Here is a 22,241-nt window from a genome sequence, read left to right as displayed (position 1 = left end):
CTGGATTCAGGATTAAAAAGCACATTTTGAAGATGTGAAGCTTGTCAGGAAAAACATTGAGACGAATTTGGGGGAGGCTCTAAGTGTTAAACTGAAATTAATGCTATTAACACTGATAAGTGGAGGTATTGGCTGTTAAAAATCTACATTTATCCTGTATTAACTGTTCCCATGTTTGAAATGTTTTTAGAGATTTTATTTTTTTAACAGATTTATTTATTTGAAGAGAAAGTCAGTGTGACCAGAGGGAAGGGCAAAGGAAGAGAGAATCTCAGGCAGACTCCCCGCTGAGCACAGAGCTTAATGTGGGGCCAGGATCCCAGTGCCCAGAGTATGACCTGAGCAGAAATCAAGAGTTGGATATCCACCCAAATGAGTGACCCAAGTGGCCCTTCAAGATTTTATTTTTAAGTAATATTTCCACCCAAGTTGGGGCTCGAGCTCACAACCCCAAGACCAAGAACTGCATGCTCTCCTGACTGAACCAGTCAGGTGAACTAACTGCTCCAATTACAAATAGTAATTGTTTGTCTTCTGCTTTATCCTTAAAAATTTGGCAATTTGGGCAAAATTACATTGTATATTTATAAGAATTATGTTTTATTTTGCAATGTACCCATTAGTGCTTACACACATACACATACACACATACACACACACAAGCACCACCTCCCAAACATTTGGCTTGTTTTAATAAACACAAATATTAGATAAGGTGAGCAATTTGGAATAATTAGAGCTCCCAACTTTTAACATATGCATGTAAATAGGTAGTGATCGACCCTGGAAACCATTAAATCCACAGATGACATTGTGACCACTGTCATCCCACTATTATTATTTCTATCACATTAAATACCTCTCCATATCTTTCAAAACACTACTTCTCACATGCCAGAGTATAACACTCTCATTTTTAAGTCATATCAATATATGTATTTTCAATCCAGGTCTCCTACTTTGCTACCCAATTCGATAGAAAGAACCCTGGAGAAGAAGTCTGTTCCAGTCCTGGTCCAACAATACTCATAAAGCAACAATAGCAATATTCTTAAGTCTACCACTTACCATCTGCTGGTCACAGGACCAAGTTCTTCCAATGCACAATTTTTTTCAATCGTCACTTCAGCCTAGGTGGTTGATGTCAAAGTCTGCTGTTTCCAGGTAGAGGTCGTAGTCACAGACGTTGGTCCTTCAGCACGCAGCCAGCTGCTGCTCTTCCTTAGGTGTTCTGTGAGTGGCTGGAGAAAAGTCCTTGGCAGGCCTCAGCTCTGGAGTTCAGTAGGAATCTTCTCCACCATCATCTGCTGAATGATCAAAAGAAGGTGCTGGCAACTGGCCCACAGCCTTCATGTTACAGACCAGATCTGTTGAGATCGTCTTTCTTCCCATTTTAGAGATGACAAAATTAAAGCTCAGAAAAGTTAATAATGTGTGCAAAGTCATAGATCCAGTAGCCGGTAAAATAGAGACTTAAACCTGAGAGCCTAGGGGCACCTGGTTGGCTCAGTGGGTTAAGCCTCTGCCTTCACCTCAGGTCATGATCTCAGGGTCCTGGGATCAAGCCCCAAATCAGGCTCTCTGCTCAGCAGGGAGCCTACATCCCCCTCTCTCTGCCTGCCTCTCTGCCTACTTGTCACCTCGTTCTCTCTGTGTCAAATAAATAAATAAAATTAAAAAAAAAAAAAAAAACCTGAGAGCATATATGTCATTTCAGAGAATATCACTGAAATTACTTCCTTAGCTATATGACCTTGCAATTTCACTTTTTTCCCTTGGAAAAGTGGCATCACTAAAGGATCTTCCCTTCTCCACCCTACAGTTGAGAAGATTCAGCGCTTGAATATGCTGGGAGCTAGAATATCCGTTTTACTCTTCCATGAACGCCTTATCTATGCATCTTATTCTGGTGGTAACTTGCCAAGGAGGGGCCTTTTATTTTGAGCCACTTAGAAATCTTAAATACAGCACCTAGGTCTAAAATAAATCTTACTTTTTGTACTCAGTCTTTTGAGTCAATATATATGAAGACCATGCTTTTCTGCTTTCAGAGTTTCAGAGATTATATTGCTAGTGCCATATTCTTAAGTATTAGAATATATATGCACCTGAAGCTGCACTAGCTCCCTACTTGTAAAATTTTATCTTCAGTTGACTGAATGCTCATTTTCTTTCCACTCCTCAGGCATGAAGTTTTGCCCTTGGCTCAGACTAGATAGCCCTCCCCCTCTCTGCCTTGGGCCTGGGTCCCATCTACTGAAGACCTATTATTCTGGTTTCCTTTGCTTTTCCCAGCATTCAGTTCTATGATGCTTTCCCTCCTCTTTGCTTTTCATCTCCGGACTCAGACAAAGCCCTCTCTCGTGAAGTGCTCTCTATCTTCATGAGCTATCTTCTTCCTGCTGCTCTCTTGGAACAACCTCTTATTTACCCTCAGCTATTGTGTCCATTTTCCTTTGTTTTCCCACCACAGCCAGAATTCTATATTCTTCATTTTTCTTTCTCACTTCAAGAAGCCTCTTCCCATGGGATCTTCCCCCGGACAGCCCCAGGAACTCCCCCATTCAGGTGAGTTCACGTGACTTGCTCCGGTGTTTTCTATTAGACCCTTTCATCCCAGAGCCTGAAGAGGGCACAGCTGCTTCTGAATCCCTCTTATTATAACAGGCTATGGGAAAATTTGTCCTTCTTCACCGTGAAGGTTACAGACAGTCTCACTGTGATAAGGGGCTCTACAATGTCCTTGCTCCCCACACCCAAATCACTTCTTGATAGCATAGCGACCCAATGATGATGTCACTCACCCTAGGAAAGGCAGAGCCCTTCCCTTGACTTAACTGAAAGGTTACTTGGTCTTAGCTGCTTGGTGCCTATACCAATTCTTGCTCCATGGCTCTTACTACCTACTTGCCCCACTCTTTCTGAAGATCCACTACTTTGATGTTTTCTCTCCCAGGTCCTCAATAAACCAAATAGCTCAGGCTATGGAAATTTTCCTATCTCCTCAGACTTGTACTTCTACTGCAAAAATTTTCCCCACCTTCCTGGGTTATAGCTATTACCAGCTACACATTAATGGGTTTAATTAATCTTATGATCAGAAGTCTAAAAGAGAAACTGGTTAGCCAAGTCATCCAGAATAAGAACTGTTGAGAATTGTTTTTGCCGTCTTTGAGAGACCCTACTTTCCTGTTGGGGCTTCCTATCTCTTTCCGTACTCTGCCAGGCAGTAATGTTGCACCACCCATAGGTTTCTCTCATCTGTGTGCTCTCCCATAGTCCTCAGGACCTGACTGGCACAAGAACTGAGTAATATCTGAACCAAGAGTTATGACTCATCCAATATGGAGTGTCTGGTACCATTCTAATAGAAGGGGGAGAAAAGGAGGCAAGAAATGAGCCTAGAAACTGAAGGACAGAAGTTGATTTTTTTTCTAGTTAAAAATGATCTTTATTGTTTCTGAGAATTTCTTTTCTAATAAGCTGGATTTGATATGTCATCCCAAATGTTTCCGGATCTTGCAGTGACTCACAAAGATGTAAGTGTGATCCCAAAGTACAGCATTATACTGTGACAGCTGTAAGTGATAATACAGTACTTCATAATTAGCTAACTTATTAAAGAGACTACATATTAGAAAGCAAAAATTGAACATAGAACGTTTTCTAATATCTCATTTCACAAGCCCCTTTGAATATGGCAGCAATGATGAAGCTTATCTAAAACACAAGAACAGGAATTGAAGACATTAGAACTGCATAAAATTTAAACTGTATCTAATTTGAGCCATAATTTTGACAATTATTTTACATGTGCTTCTACAGTTTTTTTTTTATTTTTTATTTTTTATAAACATATATTTTCATCCCCAGGGGTACAGGTCTGTGAATTGCCAGGTTTACACACTTCACAGCACTCACCATAGCACATAACCTACTCTACAGATTTTTTTTTTAAATACAAAGTCTTTATTAAATTTTTAAAATAAGATTCTGGAAAATCATTATTTTGGAACAGTCCTGAGCACAGGATTATTTCTCAATATGTCAAGTTGTAGTTAAAAAATTTTTACAAGTCATGATGATCTCATGTGCACCACATCAGTGAGCGTATTCTCTGAAAGTAGTCAGTTGTTTTAGCAAATAATTATTCAATCTCATTCTGAAGCTCCTGTTGAAACAAATGTCCTAGAAACATATCCGCTTAAGGACTTTGATAAGTGAAACATTTCAGTCCTTTAAAGCTTTCCTTGAGTAAATGACACATTTTGATTGAATTTTGTGCAACATGCAGAGATTAGCTGATGACATTAACCAATTTTTCAGGCATGCTATGGTTCACACAGCCAGTGTTTATAGATTCCTCCCAGGGTGGAACTTATCTAACACTCTTTGCCTTCACATCATCTGCTGATTTCTATAGATTTATGTGGTTAACAAAAGACCTTCCAGACACAACTCTAACAATGACAAAACTGACACAAGTCAGCCAACCAGTGCTTTTAGCCCTTGGTCAGATGTCTTGGTGCCAGGTGGCCACATGACCCAATCCTGCCCCATCACAGTGGATGGGTGAACTGGGGATTGGTGAACAGTGCATGTTGCTTAGAATCCCAGCAAGCACTTTGCTACTCTGAGGCAAGTCTGCCTAAGAATGAAGCAAACACACTGTGGAGAGAAAAACCTAGAAACCCTCAGAGAAAGTCAAGGTCACTATAAGGATCACCCTATTTCTGGATTTCCATTTACATAACCAACAAATACCCCTTTTCACAGAAACTGGTTTGAGTATGGTTTCTCTTATTTACAACCTAAAAATGCTTACCTGAGACATCTTTGATGTACTAAGAACTCTCCTAGGAAGACTATGGGCGTTATATGACTCCACTCTCAGGATTGATCTTTAAAGTGCTATAACTTACACATGTAAAGAGGTAGCTTACGGTGCTGAGATGGTATAGGATTTGCGGCTCTCTCAGTTAATGATGAAGAAGGCACAAAGACACTCAAAAGAAAAGAGATCAAGAAGGGCTATGCCAGAGTGTCTTCTCTGGGCCTTGAGCAATGGGTGGAATTTGGACACAAAAGGAATGGTGAACTGAACAGAAAAAAGTGAAAACACTGAGCCAGAATGGACATTGGGTACCTGTAGGTCAGTGCAGCTACGGTTCAAGCATAAAGATCTCTGTCTGAGATAGAGCAGGACATAAGGTGAACTGGGTCAGATTATAGAAGATCTTGAAGGACAACCAAGGAGATCCAAATTTTATTACAGAGCATGAATAGCCACTACATATGGGTTTTAAATTTATAATATTCTTATTTGAAATTAGAAAGGTTTACACACCCACTGTAGAGAAGTGAGGGGGAGAAATAACATGAAAAGGAAATAAAATTAGTTGATACTACTGAAAGAAAATGCTATTTTGATTTGGACATATTTCATTAACCTTTTTGAATATGAGTGCCTGTATTTAACAAAATTGTGATCATATTGCCTACACAGTTTTGTACCCGCTGTTCTCACTTCATATACCCACACGTTGCTAATAACTACAAATGGTCCACGATACAACTGTTAGATCCATTATTTTTATTTTGTCATGTACTATTGTTAGGTAAGTAGAATTGTAATTTTTAGTAGGAAAGTATTATGAATAAAAACAGTATTTAAGAAAAAGTTATCTTCAGGAGTCTGAATTATAAGTAAAGTGTGAGGAAAAATCTTTCATTCAGCTAAATATTTATCTTAATCTCACTATGAAAGATTGTGAATCAAAACTTGACTGAGTACTGAGAGAAAAAAAAAGAAAGCTGTTGAGGAATTTAGAATAATATTGTGTGGCCTTACCAGGTTATTAGTCATGAGAGATAGAAATAAGTTAAAGCCAGCTAAAACAAAACTTGAATAAGAAAAAAAATGTAATTATCAGGAAAGGAGAATCTAATAATAGAGCTTTTGAGGAAGATAGTTGTATTTCACACATCCTGAGAGTGAAACCATCTCAAAACAGCCAGTGGAAATGAAATATCTAATAAGCAATTTAAAAACTAGACTTAAAATTAGCTGGAGAGCAAGACAAGGAATAATATTAATAGCTCTTATTTTTTCTAGCTCTGACCCTGTGGCATTTGCTGCTTACATACTTTCCAGTAACTACCTATGTACTGCACACAAGGGTAACTCAAGAGGAAAAGGCTATGTATGGTACAACTCACCAAATAAGGTAAAAGGCCAATAAATGGGGCATCTTAAGGTCCAATGGCAAGAGAAAATGAAGTCACTTGAGGACACCTACATGAACTAGTACCAATAATTTTGTGTCCATGTGTCATTCATTCAAGATGAAAAATCAGTAGGTCCCCAAAGGAAAGTCAAGGTGATGTGAAGAAGTTAGAGAAATGAATGCCAGGCACAAAAAAAAACAATAGACCTCACTATAGAAGACAATTGTTCCCATAACCATGACAGCCAAATTTTATTGTGTGCCAGGCATTGTACCCACTTGATTTATATCCTCACAACAAATTTCTGATGCAGGTACTCATAGGAGTTTCCTGAAGCCATGTAAAAAATACCCACAAAACAGGTGGCTTAAACAGACAGAAACTTATTCTCTCACAATTCTGGACCCCAGGAGTCTGAGGTCAAGATTTCAGGAGGCTGTACTCCCCGCAGGACTGGAGGCTTGGGGAGAATCCTCCTTGCCTCTTTCAGCTTCAGCTGGCTGCCACATTCCATGGCATCTGTGGCCCGTGGCCACCTTACCGCTTCCTCCGCCTCTTTCTTCACATCAGCCTCTCCTCTTCTGTTTGAATCTTCTCTTCTATGTCTTATAAGCACACCTGTCATTATATTGAGGGCCCAACACAAGATGATCTTATCTCAAGATCTTTAATGTAATTATATCCATAAGGATCCTTTTTCCTAATAAAATAACATCTGTAGGTTCCAGAGATTAAGATGTGGAAGTATTTTTTGGAGACCACCCTTCATCCCACTACAGTATTGTAATTATCTTCACTCTAATGCAAACTCTGTAGAATGTAATGTAAACAAAAGCTATTGGTTTAGCCGCAGTCTCACAACTACACAGTGAGGACAGCCATCTTTAAACCCAGGTGGTCTAATTCCCATGTCCCATGTCTGTGGCCTTAACCACTACACTGTAGGTGGCACACAGAGCATAGGAGATAATATAATGTAGAATAATAGTCAGGGTCAGAGATCTAAAAGAAAATGCTTCTACCAGTATCAGGACAGAGACAATGCTCCTTGACGAGAGCAAGCTCTGGGCTTCCCCAGTTTGGAATGAGGATATATCATTTGTTAACTTCAAGATCACACTGCATATACATATTTTTGCCTGAGCGAGTTGTTTGATTAACTGTGTAAATTTGATTTCACAATTTGGGAGTCATAACTAATATTTTTACTATCTTTACATTAATTCTCCAGTTACAGATTGATCACTGAAATACATGGGCCTCATTGACTACAATTTTAGTCAAAACGTAGTCCATAGAATAGAAAATGCCAGAAAAGGAATTCTCCATCAGAAAGGTGCTTGGACAATATAAATCTGTGTCTGAATAAATCCTTGGAGGTGGACTTCTACCCTCAGTATATAGGATAGTGTCTTGCCTATAAAATAAAATGGAAAAACATTTTTTAAGAGACTCATTTCTTGACCTATGCAGGTATCTGACCTAGCAAATGTCAGACATAAGTACATTATTTAGTTAATATAAAGATGCTTTGCTTTCTTTTTTTATTATCCTTCACCTTACAATAGTAGAAGACAATTCAAACCATAGGAAATTTCCTCAAGGAACAGTAACATTGGCTATGAATACATGATCCAAAGATCATTACTGCAAAATTCTAGTAAATATGACCTTGGAATATTGTTACTAATCAGTGTAGCATTTATAGGACATGATCACATGAGGAATTCCTTGCCAACTTGTTAGCTTAATATTTGGGGGAAGTGCTATTCTTTCTTGTTAAGGATGTGCTAAGACTATTAGGAAGATCTATGCTGAACTTTTCTTACTGTAAACATATTATTACCATCTGTGGCTCATTCTTATATCACATACATTTTGATTTTTCTCCTATTTTCCTAACTTTTCAACCATATACCCAGGGAAGAGAGCCATGGTACAAGGTCACCTGTCTGCAGAGGGACAATAGCTTCGTAAGAGCTCGTCTTCCTCGAAAGGGTCCAACTTCACAGGCCAGCAAACCAAAACAGTAGCACTAAAACTTTGTTCCCCACCTTGAAGTAGTTTCCCTCCTCATACTTTTAATTTCCCTCCTAAAGAGAAGATTATCATTGTCTGATTATACTTTGTATCAATTCATGGCAAATGGGTACTGTTCTTACATGCAAAGTAAAGAGAAGGAAATTCTAGCTGCTGGAAACATACTGAGACTTTTTTCTTAATTTATATTAATGCCCATAAAAAGTATTAAACTGCCCAAGAAAAAGAAGCTGTGAATACTAATTGATGGTGTGTCAAGATGTTGGAAAAACATGAGAGACAAGAGAAAACACCATAAATATTTGATTTAACCATATATATATTATGACTCTTGTTCATATTAGGTGCTATGGGCTTTGCAAAAGCAAACACCAGCATTATTAAATATATCCATAGGCCCCAAGCAAACGTCATTAGGTTTTTAACTCTAAACCCTATTCTAAGTATCTTTCTTCATAGATGAGCCTTCTTAAAATCACTTTTAAGGTACTTATTGTGACTATCATTTAGTGAGCTCCTATCATACACTAGCCACTATGTACACACTTTACATGATATCTAATTTAATATTCACCATAATCTTATGAAGTAGGAATCACTGATATTTCTATTTTGTAGATTATTAGAGAACCAAAGTCCAAAAACGTCATGAAATTGCCCAAGGTTACAGAGCTTCCACACACGACTTACATCTTTTAAATCTTCGGTGAGGTCACTCTAATTGAACCGTGAATGTCCAAAAATAAAGTCAGCTATCAAGTGAACCTACAGAGGATACTTATATTTATAAAAGGAATATTTTCCAGATCATGCTTCTTCCGTAGAGGTTATATAGAATTGCAGGGAGCTGTTCCAGGTTTCAAAGTATACAAAAATAACAACAACAACAACAAAAACACCCTCTATTTTTCTACAATCCAATTTAAAGCTGATTTGAGCTACCTGTCTTCCTAACAGAATCTCAATCTCAGTCAACATAGAGTGTTTGTTCCCCTTTTTCTGGAGTTAAGGCTAAATTTTCTCTAGTGTCTAGGGAGTAGGGGGAAAGACATCCATCATATTGACTGCATTTCTCTTTGTTCCTCAGAAGCCCACAGGAGTTCCTACTGAGTCATTTCTTACTTATGCTCCCCAAGGTGGTTCTAGACCCTACTCTGTCAGCTGCTTTAATCTTCTATGAAAGCATGAAAATTGTCTGCTCCTGCATACCGTAAGGGCCATGGTAAGGCATATGGTGCAACCGAAGGCCATTTTTTGTACACATTGTATTTTACTGATCCTTAACACTGAGGATGCAGGGAACTCCATGAAGTGACCAAGACCCTAGACTCATTCTGGAGCTACCTCTGGTCTAGGATCTTCCTGTACACAGAGCTCCATCTGGAAAGAGAGGTGCCAAATGCCTCTATAATTAGATTCCTCCAGACCCCTTCTGGGATAGTTTTGCCCTAACCTGGGAAATCAGCCAAAGCTTGGATGCCAGGGCACTCCCCCTTTCTCAAAGATCCACAGTATCAATGCCTCCCCTCTTGGTTTCTCTTTTTCTCTCCCTGAGGCATCTTGTCCAGACCTGCTGAGATGCAGTGCACTTACATCATGTTTTCTCCAGAGTCTGTTGTGTTTTTTGTCTCATGAGTCCCATCAGCTTTTGTCTATGGTCTCTGCTTTATAAGCTCACAGCCAGCTAAAAATTTCAGTGTTGATTTCTTGTTCTTGCATTACTCTTTCCTTGAGGCAATGAATATCTAGCCATTGGTTCCATGAAAGGCCAAAAAGTGCAAGACAATATTGGAGAAATATATCTTTATATTTCAAATATTATACTATGACATAGATACAGTTGGTCATCCCTCCAAAAAGAAACCATGAATGAATATATCCACCTGAACAGATATATTAGTGTTTGGTGAAAGAGCAATATTTTTATTTTATTTTGTTCTAGACAGAGATACTAAAGGTCTTGCCTCAAGTCCAATGTGTGAGTGTGTTGTGTTGTGTGTGTGTGTGTGTGTGTGTGTGAGGAGATGGTTTCCCATACTACCAAGCAGTTCCTGAACACCCATACAGTGTCTTAAAATTCAACTCAATTCCAACACTACCTACCTGTAGATATCATCAGATTCCACGGGTTCCTACAAGACTGCTCCCTCCATCTTTCACCTTCTTAGACACACTTTAGACACCAGTCACAATTCCAGGTCATCACCAGGGCTTCTGAGTAACCACCTATAGACTGGAGGTTCCCACAACCCCCTCCTTGGGTTCAATTACTTTGTTAGAGCAGCTCATAGAATGCAGTAAAACATTATGCTTACTTACTAGATTACAGGTTTATAATAAAAGGATATAACTCAGGAAAAGCCAGATGAAAGAGATGCAAAGGTCAAAGTATCCGGAAAAGGCAGAGAACTTCCATGCTTTTTCTAACTATGCCATTCTCCCAGTACCTCCATGTGCTCACCAATGCCAGAAGCTCCAAACCCTATCTTTTGGAAGCTTTATTGCAAAGGCATGATTCATTAAATCATTGGTTACTAGAGATTGATTCTCCCCAAAGCAGGGGGTTTCTGAAAGTTCTAATCTTCTAATTATATGGTTGGCTTTTTTATTGACCATCCCTCTACCTTTAGATGACCCAGACACAGTCCAAAGTCACCACATTAACATAACAAAGGGCACCTTTGTCATTCTCATCACTTACGAAATTCCAAGGGTCTTAGGAGCCAGAAATGAAAATGAAGACCAAATATATGCTCCTTATTATAAATCACAATATCATAGATACAAAAAAGGAAGGAGATTGGAAACAATTTATAAAAATATGACCTCATGATGTATTATTTTTTAAAATACCCACTGCCTGCTCCTCATCTAACCTAGAGAGAATTTTAAGGAATAGAATATGATCTTATATAGAGTTAAGAATTTACCAAATGCTCCTGAATCTATTTACTTGGTTGCAATTCTTCTTATTGCTGAGGTAAATTCATCATTTACAAGAATTTCCTGATCTTTCCCTAATCACAATATTTCCTCAGCTCTCCCATTAGAGAGTTGACCTCCAGCACACAGTTATCCCTTGTTGTTGTAACAGAGGATGACCACCAACAGAGTGGACAAACCATACTCTTGTGTTTTAAAGGTTTTTTTTTTTTTCTCTTTCTCTCACAATGAATAATGAATGCGATTCATGTAACTAATTCGGCCCAGGGTCAACAAAATATCTCGGGAGTAGGATGCTTTTATAAGAAAGAAACTAGCATTTACTTGGAAATTTCTCTCTATCCAGCACCAGCACAGGACCACTACTTAATCCATTTTCTAATTTATTTTTGAAATGAGATTGAAGGTAGGTCTTACTATTTTCATTTTACCAATAAGAAAACTGAGGAACCATATCATAGCCTCACCGTCAGTAAGGAAAAAGGTAGGGTTCAAACTCAGATGCTTTTTAGTGGGAGCTCATGCTTCTGAATGTCTGTAGAAGAAACAATGAGAAGATATCAAAGACTGGCACTTGTGTGATGAGAAGAGGTATCTCCACAATGAGCAAAAATATGGGATACTATCAGGGAATGTGAGAAAGGAATTTAAGCATAAATTTGATGTCAGAGGTACCAGAGATCTTCAAGCTTATAGTAATTTGTATCATACTGCAACAAATGAAGACAAGAAGACCTGAGCCTAAGACAGTGCAATGATTGAGAACCAAGAGAAAGAGGAAGATCCAAGAGATGTCAATGATGTAGATGGATATAGACACTGCATTGTTAAAAATGATCCATGCAGAGCCACAAACAGGTGCTGCTAAACTGGCTTTCCAACTTGGAGTACAAGAGTTTTGACTTAAGTTTCAGTTGGATCCTACTGGAATGGGTGTCCTTTCTTAACAGTACACCTAGACTTTAGCATTTATTCTTTGTTAAATTTGGAAATTTTATAACAGGTTAGTACAAAACAACTAAAATTCATGTTTACTAAATGGTAAGCTTAACTGCATGTTTATATGCCAACAAAAAGTCATTGTCTTTTATTTAATTGTTCAGATATAACTACATGGTAGCACTACTCTTAGATGCCGATCCTTCCTCAGTGAGGTGAAGCACTTAGCTAGATGTATTTACAAAAAATGTTTTGAGCTTGGTCCTATCCAGGCTCTTTTGTTGCCTCTGTATATATGCATGTGTGTAGGAATACACACACATTCTGTTCTTCTGTTGCTAAAGAACTTGTTTCATCTTAACTGGATGCTTTGCTCTATTTCGATGTTCTGTCAGTCTTGAAGTCTGCAATTATCAGCCTTCTTCAGCCATGGTATTTCCATAATGTTAGCTTTTTATTTTTGTTTTTCTATGTTCTACTGCAGAGATATCTCATGCACATGTAGAAACCTTAAATGATGACGCACTCTTTCAAACACACACTGGGAATGATCTCTTCACACACACTACTATTTTAAGCAGGATTTTCTGGGACGAGAACAACTTCTGGATTAATGTTCCCTCCATAAATCCCTCAGTATGAAGCAGAAGGAAGAAAGAAAAAAGAGAGAGAGAGAGAGAGGAAGAAGGGAAAAAACACGATTATTTTTTGTACCATTAAAGGTTTCTTATACCTGCATTAATTATACTTAAGCCTGTCTGTGTTAATTCATTTGAATTTGCTCTTTAAGCATTGCATGACAATTGATTTATAAGCAATAGAAACACATACAAAGTTAAGTTCCTTGAACACAGTAAACCTTAAACCAATGTTAACTTTTTATTTCCTTTGAAAAAGTGTGTTTTATTGTCTACTTTTAGATATAAAATTTTATTCTGTAATAAAATTAACCATAAAGTACTAACTTTCTTAAAAAAATATGGAGAGTTGGCCATTTCTGATCATTTATAGAAAAACTAAAACATGATTAAGGAAGAACAGACTGCCAGACAGGTATGGGCGTATAACTTGCTTGGCTGCTCATGCGAATACTTACACAAATCATAGGCTTACCTACGTTATGTCACTTCTAAAATATATTTGATCAATATATAACATTCACCTTCACTGTCTTCACTTTAATTTAATTTAAAATGTCTCTTTACTGTATTGCTAGAGTATTTTGTAAATTCATTCGTTCCACAAAAAAACCAGTCAACAGATACTGCGTGTAAGGCTCCGTACTACCTCCACGTGATAGAGATATGAAAGAGTTCCAGAATCTTCCCACAAAGACTAAAACGACATAAATATAATGGAGTTTTATTTATTGGTTTATTTTAAACTTTTTTTTCAAGATTTATTTATTTGAGAGAGTTTGTGAGCATGAGTGGAGGAAGGCTCAAAGGGAAAGAATCTTCAAGCAGACTCCCCACTGAGTGGGGAGCTCCATGAGGGCTCCATTTCACAACTCATGAGATCATGGCCCATGAGATCATGGCTGGAGCTGAAACCAAGAGTCCCGCACTCAACTGACTAAGCCACCCAGGCACCCTCATAATACAGTATTAAACGCTCAGTGCTAAGGATGGGTTTTCAAACTGCACTATTAAAGTTTAGATGAAGTGTGGAATGTAGGTATTTTCAGGAAAGCAGGAAAATACAGTTTCGAATAACTCATGCTCTTTGTTCCAGAGATATAGAAAAATTATTACCGTATTACCTTTTTCAAATTTTTTGTGGTTGGAATACACATGGAACACACGGTTCGTTCTCTGCCAACCCAGCCAAGGTATTCCGTGGCTTTACTGTGAATGCGAGTTTACACTGCGCTGGTGGAGGAAGGCTCTGAGCAGGAGGGCTGGCCGGTGTGGTATGGACAGACCGTGTTTTGTGCCACAAAACACAACAGCTAAATCAAATGAAGGCTTTTGGTGGATGATAAAATGTCAATCCAGCCAAACAAATATGTTCTCTTCACTGCAGTGGCAAATATTTTCTTCCTCCTGGCTTGCCAGCTCCTTTCAAAGATGATTCCCAAAGCTTCTTTTCCTTTGTTTAGGTTTTGTGTGGAGCAAATTAATTCATGATTTGTTGTTATTTAAAAAAAAAAAAAAGGCAAAACAAAATAAAACAACAACCAAAAAATACTTCTTTCTCTAACCTTCCTCCAAATACCCACAGGAGTCCACCCAATAGAATGGCCTGAAACAAAACACTTTTGTTCAAAGCCAGGAAGGCCGTCAGACCTGCAAGTCTGCCCACAGCTCCCTGTATCACGGGTAGCTGCAGAGAAATATGCAAACTGGCAAACTGGGTACATTTTACTGTTTTACAACAATATGTTTTATTGTTCTCTCACTAAGTTCTTTGCCAGGGGCAAGGAGCCCTGAAGTAGCTGGCGGGAGCCCAGACACAGCTGTCAGCGTGAGCCTGACCACTTCTGGCATTGCTTTCTTAGCCAAGAGGCACGGCGATTGCTTACCAATAAGTCATGATGAGTTGATAATGCAGGGGGACTGAATCATAAATATTTCAGCATTTAAGTGTGTTTTTCCATCCACAGAGACACAATACTGCAATGGCAAAAAGGATCCCCCTTTACGATGGGCAGTTACACGAGGTGGGAACAACTCTTAAAAAAAAAAAAAAAAAACCATGAAAATAAAACTACTTTTAATTGAGTATATTAAATGGCTGATCTATAATGGCTAAAACAGAATGCTACTTGAAATTGAGCTTCCTTTGAAAATGGACTTAAGTCTATACTATTTGAGCATTTTATGATTGTGAACTCCTTATCAAATATGGATTTGTTGCTCTAGCAATATTAAAACCAAAAAGTAAATTATCTGAAATGAATCAGAATCGATAACAAAAAGATGGGGGAGGGCGGAATTGGTTGTATGTGACCAGCCGTAACTGATAGGATGGTACTCAGGACGTTTTGAAGGATCTCCCCACTGAATTTTCATCAACTCTTTACATCACCAATTTTCATTATGTGTTTGAAAATTATTATATTCTACGTAGGGATATCCCATTAAGATGGATTGCTTAAAATATTCATAATTCTTTTTCCATTCTTTAAAAAAAAACCATTTGGGTTCCAAAGCCTTCTAGAAAATGTCGCATGAAGCTTCTGCAGCCTGACTCTCACGCAGTTTGAGCTTCCCCCCTCTCTCAGTCCAGGGCACTTCATTCTGGCCCCCCCTTCCCTACTCCTTTTCTTACTGTTTCATCCAAGCTTTCAAAACGCCACTAAGAGAAAGGAACTAGGACATTTGCAGCCGCAACAGCGCTACGGAGTGCGTGAGACCAGGTTTGGAAGCCAACCTTGCAGCTCACTGTACATGGGGCTAATAACACTTCACAGTGCTGCTTGGAGATGAAATAACCCACAGCTTCCGAAAATTTGAAGTGACGAGAAATACGTATTACTGTATTTCAGTGACAAAGAAAATAATGTGAATATGTCACGTTTTGTGCCTTGATCGAAAATGCTTCCAAATCAAGAGAGTCTTCATTGTGTTTGTTTCCTTCATAAAATTTTAAATCAAGTCCTGGAAATATCAGAAAGATTTCATATGGAAATGGAGGGCAACCAAAGCAGAAATGTTTTAGTAAGTAGAGGTTGATTTGTTTACTTGAAATAGAAAAAAAGTAATTTGCTTTTTTTCTTCAGTGGGCATTTCCCTCTCTGGATTTTCCAAACAGACTCAGAGAATATATATTTTCAGAAGTATATAGAATAAGATAATGTCTGTCTTCAGATCCTTCTATTTTATTACCCTGTTTAGGTGGGAGGAGCCTTGATTTATCTGAGATTGCAATTTTCCTCATTTATCTCCTGCAGCACTGTTTCGTTTTATTTGTGGGTTCATTTCATGCCTAATACTTTTAAAAGCAAAGGGACATATGTTTCTAGTTATGTTCGGCGGGGGGGGTTCTTTTCAAGCTGTACATGAATCAATGATTTCTCACACCAGTGTCATAAAAAGTCAATACCTGATCAACTGTGACCAATAGTCCAAACACAGAAAATGCTAGCCTGAATCAGCCAAGTGACGAGTTTAAGCAGAAAACTGAGAATATTGGGTTTACAACCAAAGCCGGATTTCAAATTTCTCCCCAGTTGCACTGCTAATTCTCTTTTGAAGCACTAGATGGCACTATGAATTCATTTAATTTAGACCCCAAAAAGCCCAACCATAACTTCAAACAGAAAAAAAGATGAGAATTTTCCTTAACTGATGTGATAGTCTGACACATATTCTTAAGGAAATGAATTTATATGATGTAACAGTTATTACATTAAGTTTCAGCGGGGGCAGGGGGAGACAACAGCATCTTCTTTTGGCAAGGGAAATGTGACTGTTTCTACAAACACACACCAGTCAAATCAATGCTCAGAGTCTAGTCAGAGAAAAAGAGTCAGACGTGCTTGTTGCCTAACTTGACTACTTTCTTACTTTCTTGACTACCTGACAGTCAAAACACTCAGGCCAGTTTGTGTGTGTCAATACAGGCTGCAGTTTTTATGTTATAAAGTGAACTTCTGTGTTTGTTAGATTTCTTTGCTACTGCCTTTGTTGTCTGGCTGGTTAGTTCAGTTGGTTAGGGCACTCTACTAATGAGGCCAAGGTCACCCCGGTTTCCATCCTTGCCTGGGGGGTACGTTCTCCTCACAAAGAGAAAGGCTGTTTCTGGACTTGAAACTGTGACCTTAACTCTGACCAGCCATCTCAGGAATGCCTGATCTTCAAAGATGACTGTATACGAAAATCTGGATGATCAGAATAAACACATCATTACAAGGAGATAAAAGCAACTCAAAACATATATCCTATTAACAGGAGATCTGCAACGCCATTTTTTTTTTTCCTCTAGAAAGTACTCGGAGACTACTTCTAAAATCAGCAGTGTTAGCTAACGAAGTTGTGTTCCTTGTCCGTCCATCCTAATATAACCTAAAGAAACTTCTCTATGCCAGGCAGGGCACTAGATGTTGAAAGGTTGAGAAGTAAGAAACTGCCAGTAACACAATGACTTAACCATCTCAGTAGGGAGATAGATAGGCAAACACATATTAGAGAAGGTGAGAGATACCGTAACAGATATATACATAAACTCCTAAGGAAGCAAAAAGAAAGTCTCACTTTCAGGCAATCGTATGAACTAGATGGTAAAGGACTGATAAGAGCAAGAGCCAAATGTGGACAAAAGCATTCAGATGAAAAAACAACGTGTGGAGACAGAGGTTGTTTGAGAGAGGGGCATGTTTAAGAATCTAGAAGTGCTTCCTGTGCCTAGAATTTTGGGTATGTGGTAGGGAATGGCAGGTGTTGAGCTGACAAGGAATCCACATTAAATCAGATAAGCTTTACATCATCTAAATCTAAAAAGCAATGAAAGCCAAAATATAAAATAAATATCCATGAATCCTCACTAAGATGAATATACGGTTGAATAAATAAGAAAATGGGGAAGATGGGATAAATCTCTCCAGAAGAATCCTGAGTTAACGTGTGCAAATACGACCCAGTCAAGAAGATGGAACGTAAACCCCTCTCCTTCAGTGTGGTCTGAACATACCTTTTATCAGACAGCACAGTATGGAAAGAGGGATAAAAGAGTGAGTTACCATGGAAAAACCTGGCAAACACACCTCAGCCAGGTGATCAAGGTAAACATTAACATTGAAAAGTCATGTTTATGGTATTTCATCACTAGGGCCTTCTTCCTCAAAACCCATGACTTCAATTTAACCACGAGATCCAGACACATGCCAACTGAAGAACATTGTGCAAAATATCTGACCAGTGCTTCTCAAATTATCATGGTTATCGAAAACAAGGACACTGTCACTGCCAAGAGGAGCCTAAGGAGACATGACAGCTAAGTGTTATATGATATCCTAGATGGGATGCCGGAGCAGAAAAGGATAGTAAGTTAAAACCAAGGAAATACGAAGTACGGATTTCACTTAGTGGTAGAGCAATATTGACTCATTAATGTTGATAAACATATCATACTATTATATGACATTAATAATAAGAGACATTGGGTGCAGGAAACATGAGAACCCTCTGGACTACCTATGCAGTTTTTCTGAAGATACAAAGCTACTCTAAAAGAAGAAGTTTAGGGGCTCCTGAGTGGCTCGGTGGGTTAAAGCCTCTGCCTTCGACTCAGGTCATGATCCGAGGGTCCGGGGATTGAGCCCCACATCAGGCTCTCTGCTCAGCAGGGAGCCTGCTTCCTCCTCTTGCTCTGCCTGCCTCTCTGCCTACTTGTGATCTCTGTCAAATAAATAAATAAAATCTTAAAAAAAAAAAGGAAAAGTTTAAAAATCTTAGTAGCAAATTATCATTTTGAATAAAATTAATGTATTATTTTTTCAAGAGTTATCTGTAAAAGTGGCAACATTCTCTACCTCTGCCTACCCTCTAAAACAGAGGAGGGGAGGAAAAAAGGAAGGAAAATTGACCTGGACTCTGGCCTCAAAAATATCTATACATTGAGAGTGCCATATAACATACCCAGGTAGCACAATAAAGTGATTATAAAATAACTGATGAAAAGAGCCATTGCCAACTCCATCCATGATGAGTGGACAAGAGTGAGGAACTGATTACACGTAATACTCACCTGAGAATGTGAATTGTGTTCCCATATTTTTCCTTGGTGGGGTGACTGAAAACAGACCAGTAGAATTCATGTCAGACATCTAAGTTCTTCAAAATCTTGTTGAAATATAGACTATCAAAGGATACCACTTTAAGTCATTTTTACACAGCAAACAAAGCCTGGGCTCCTTCAGGCACCACAGGGAAGAGACATAATGGAAAGCATTTATAAGGAACCAGAGAGATTCCTTCTTCTTCATGAGCGAACATGGCCCATTATAAAGAATAATGACTATGAACAGGATAAACTTGCTCCACCCATTTCCAGGTGAAGAAATGAAGGCTCAGAAAACCGGCTCCCATGATTGCAACAGTGGAAAAAAGAATGGCAGTCTCCAGCCTGTTTTGCAAATGAATCCTCTGTACATTGTGTTCTATGTAAATGGTATCCCCTGGAATTGCACAGCAGGTAGAACTGTAGAAGTCATGACAAATCCAGGGCTTCTGAGCTCTAGTTTTGTGTACTTGCTTCTCATTAGGGACAGTTGAATAGGGACTATTCACCCAGTGATATTTTTATCATTGCAAAAAAGCAATTGTTTTGCTCACTCTGCAGCTTGCATTGGCAATGAGAAATACCATCATTGAACCAATCCAAGGGCAAAAACATGATGTGTCCCTTACTCAGCAATTAAGGGGAAAGAGCGTTTCTCTCCAGTAATACCTAATAGGCTATGTTTAATACAAATTCGTTAATACTGAGGAAAAAATTTATAATAACTCTTCTATTATAGCTCTCAGTACACTTGTGATATTAAATTTGTCTTCCTACTTTATACTTACTCGTTTACTTATATGCTGAGAAGTTTCCTTCATTTAAGATGTTTTATGGAAAATTTTGATTATCTTCTGAATTATTTTGTGTCTTTGAATTATTTTCACAATGAACAGTAAAATACATTATGTAGTGACACAGTAGATTCATGCAAGCATACACATACATTTAACTCAATTCACAGGACAATACACGTGCATCATTTGTACAATCATTCATATTTTTTTATTCTATTCTCATTCATTTATTAAGTTCACTTGTCAATCATTAAATAATGAGACCCATTAATTTTATATCATGACTTATGGTTTAAAGAATATTACCTTAAATATTAATTCATAAAATATATCCATAATTTTACTAAGTAAAAAATATTTTTAGAATCCTTTATATTTTAGATATTATACTAAAACAATGCCAGATATATATTCAGACTCAATGCATATTTATTAAACTAAATAAATAAATTAACTTTCTCACTTAAACATGTTGGTCATTTGCTGTAATTGCTAACCAAATGATTTTAACATGTCTTGGACACTGACTTTTTTATTTAAAAATCACATTAAATATGCTATCAGCAAAACTGATAGATTAAGATATATAGAATTAACATAGATATATACCATAGACTAGATATAATATATATCTATAAAACCTCACGTCTCAAAAATTGCCTAAATGGGCATGAATCCTGTTTCGTATTCGTTTTTCAAAAATACATAAAATAGTTGAGGAGATTTTCAGTGCTGATAAGGAAGTGTAACACATCACGAATTATAAATTAAAGTTATATAAATCTTTTTTTCAATATAAACTTGAATCTTGATTTACTTTTATGTGGAAATTATAGAAATGAAGGCTTCTTAGTTTCAAGATTAAAATACCTGCGCTTCCCTTTAACTCTTCTCCTTCCTTTCTGTCTTCTCCCATATTTTTCCCTCTCCTCTTTCCCTTTTAGGTTTTCTTTTTATTAGGTGTGGCTGGATATAGAAATAAGTGTAGATATAAATGTGCGTAAATGTATGACCTCTTGTATCTACAGACTTACAGATGTTCCCTTGCTTGCTCCGCTGAGATGGCCATGGAAAGAGCAGTGTCCATGTTACAACAGCGTCCTTCCGTAGAGCACACAGAGCAGCCAGACCTTGGTTTCTAAATACCATGCTGCTCCAGAATGTCCCACAGATGGGACGGGTTCGGGCAATGAAAGCATCACATGAGCCCGAATGTCCGGTTTCACCAGGAACTAAGGAAGTACTCCAAGAATAGTGGGGACAGGCTTTAAGGACTCAGGAATCAGCTAGAAGAGATTTCCCCTGGCAAAATCTGAGACATTGATCTTTAAGACATACTAGTGAGAGGTAATTCCACCCATTGAATAAAATAGGAATTCATGAACTCATACTGACACTAAATTAATTGAGACACTGATAAGGAAGGGGATATTGCCAGAGTGTGAATATGTCACACCACCAAATCCCAATTAAGTTACAAAGAGGGAAATACAGCTTTACTGGGAAGAAGCCTGAAAATAAGTGAGCGGAGTGGACTTCTCCATTAATGAGATGAACTGAGGTTGTGAGCCCCAGATATGACAGAATGAGGAAAACTCAGCATCATTTCTGTTCACTCCGACCAGAGATGCAAAACTTGGACATAATCATTAGAAAGATCTGATATATTTACTTATTTGCTCAACCCCTTTGCATATAGCCAATCTCCTAACCTAGCTAAGTTAGGGGGCTTGGCCCCAGCCTCACCCCTGGCTCCTCACCACCACAGCCCTGGGACCCTTCAACATCGCTGCTTCTTTCAACCCAACAGATGAGTGTTCTCTCCCTATCTGTCATTATTCACTTGGGAGATTTTTACTGCAATTTTCATTTTATAAAATGTTTCTGCTAAGAGATGGAGACAGGTGTTTAATGTAGAAACCGCAAAATTTGGAAAGCACCTTCCAGAATTACATCTTGCATTTTGGTGTATAATAAAATACTTCCATTTTTTTTTCTATGTAATTCTTGTTAGATAGAGCAATGTTATGAGATATTTTACATTATCAAATAATATCTTTTTTACATTGTCAAATAATATCTTTTTCTCCTTAATAATACTTCTTAAAATTTTATACCAATAAATATTCTTTTATGGAATTACTTTAATGACTGCATATTATTCCACATATTAATTTAATCAAAATTTTGGACATTGGGGATGTATACAATGTTCTATTATAAACATTATTATATGTGTATTCTTTGCATATATGCATGATTATTTCTTCATGATATAAAGTTTCTGAAACAAAAAATTCATATTCATAGCATCTTTATATTTATTACCAAAATGCCTTCCAGATGCAGTATAGCCATTTTTACTCCTACTGATAGAGTATGAGAGAGCCTATTTCCCCACAGTTTTTCCATTAAATATATATATATAAATATATTATATATAAATATATATAAGCTATTATATTTTTATATTTATTTTATTGTGTTATATTTTATTTATCATATTATTTCTATTTCTATTTTATTCTATTATATTTTTTAAGGATCTTTAATTTGTAATTTTATTTCTTA

This window comes from Mustela erminea, chromosome 17, assembly GCF_009829155.1.
Source record: "Mustela erminea isolate mMusErm1 chromosome 17, mMusErm1.Pri, whole genome shotgun sequence".
NCBI lineage: Eukaryota > Metazoa > Chordata > Mammalia > Carnivora > Mustelidae > Mustela > Mustela erminea.
The sequence above is the reverse complement of the archived record's forward strand: the minus strand, read 5'-3'. Positions refer to the sequence as shown.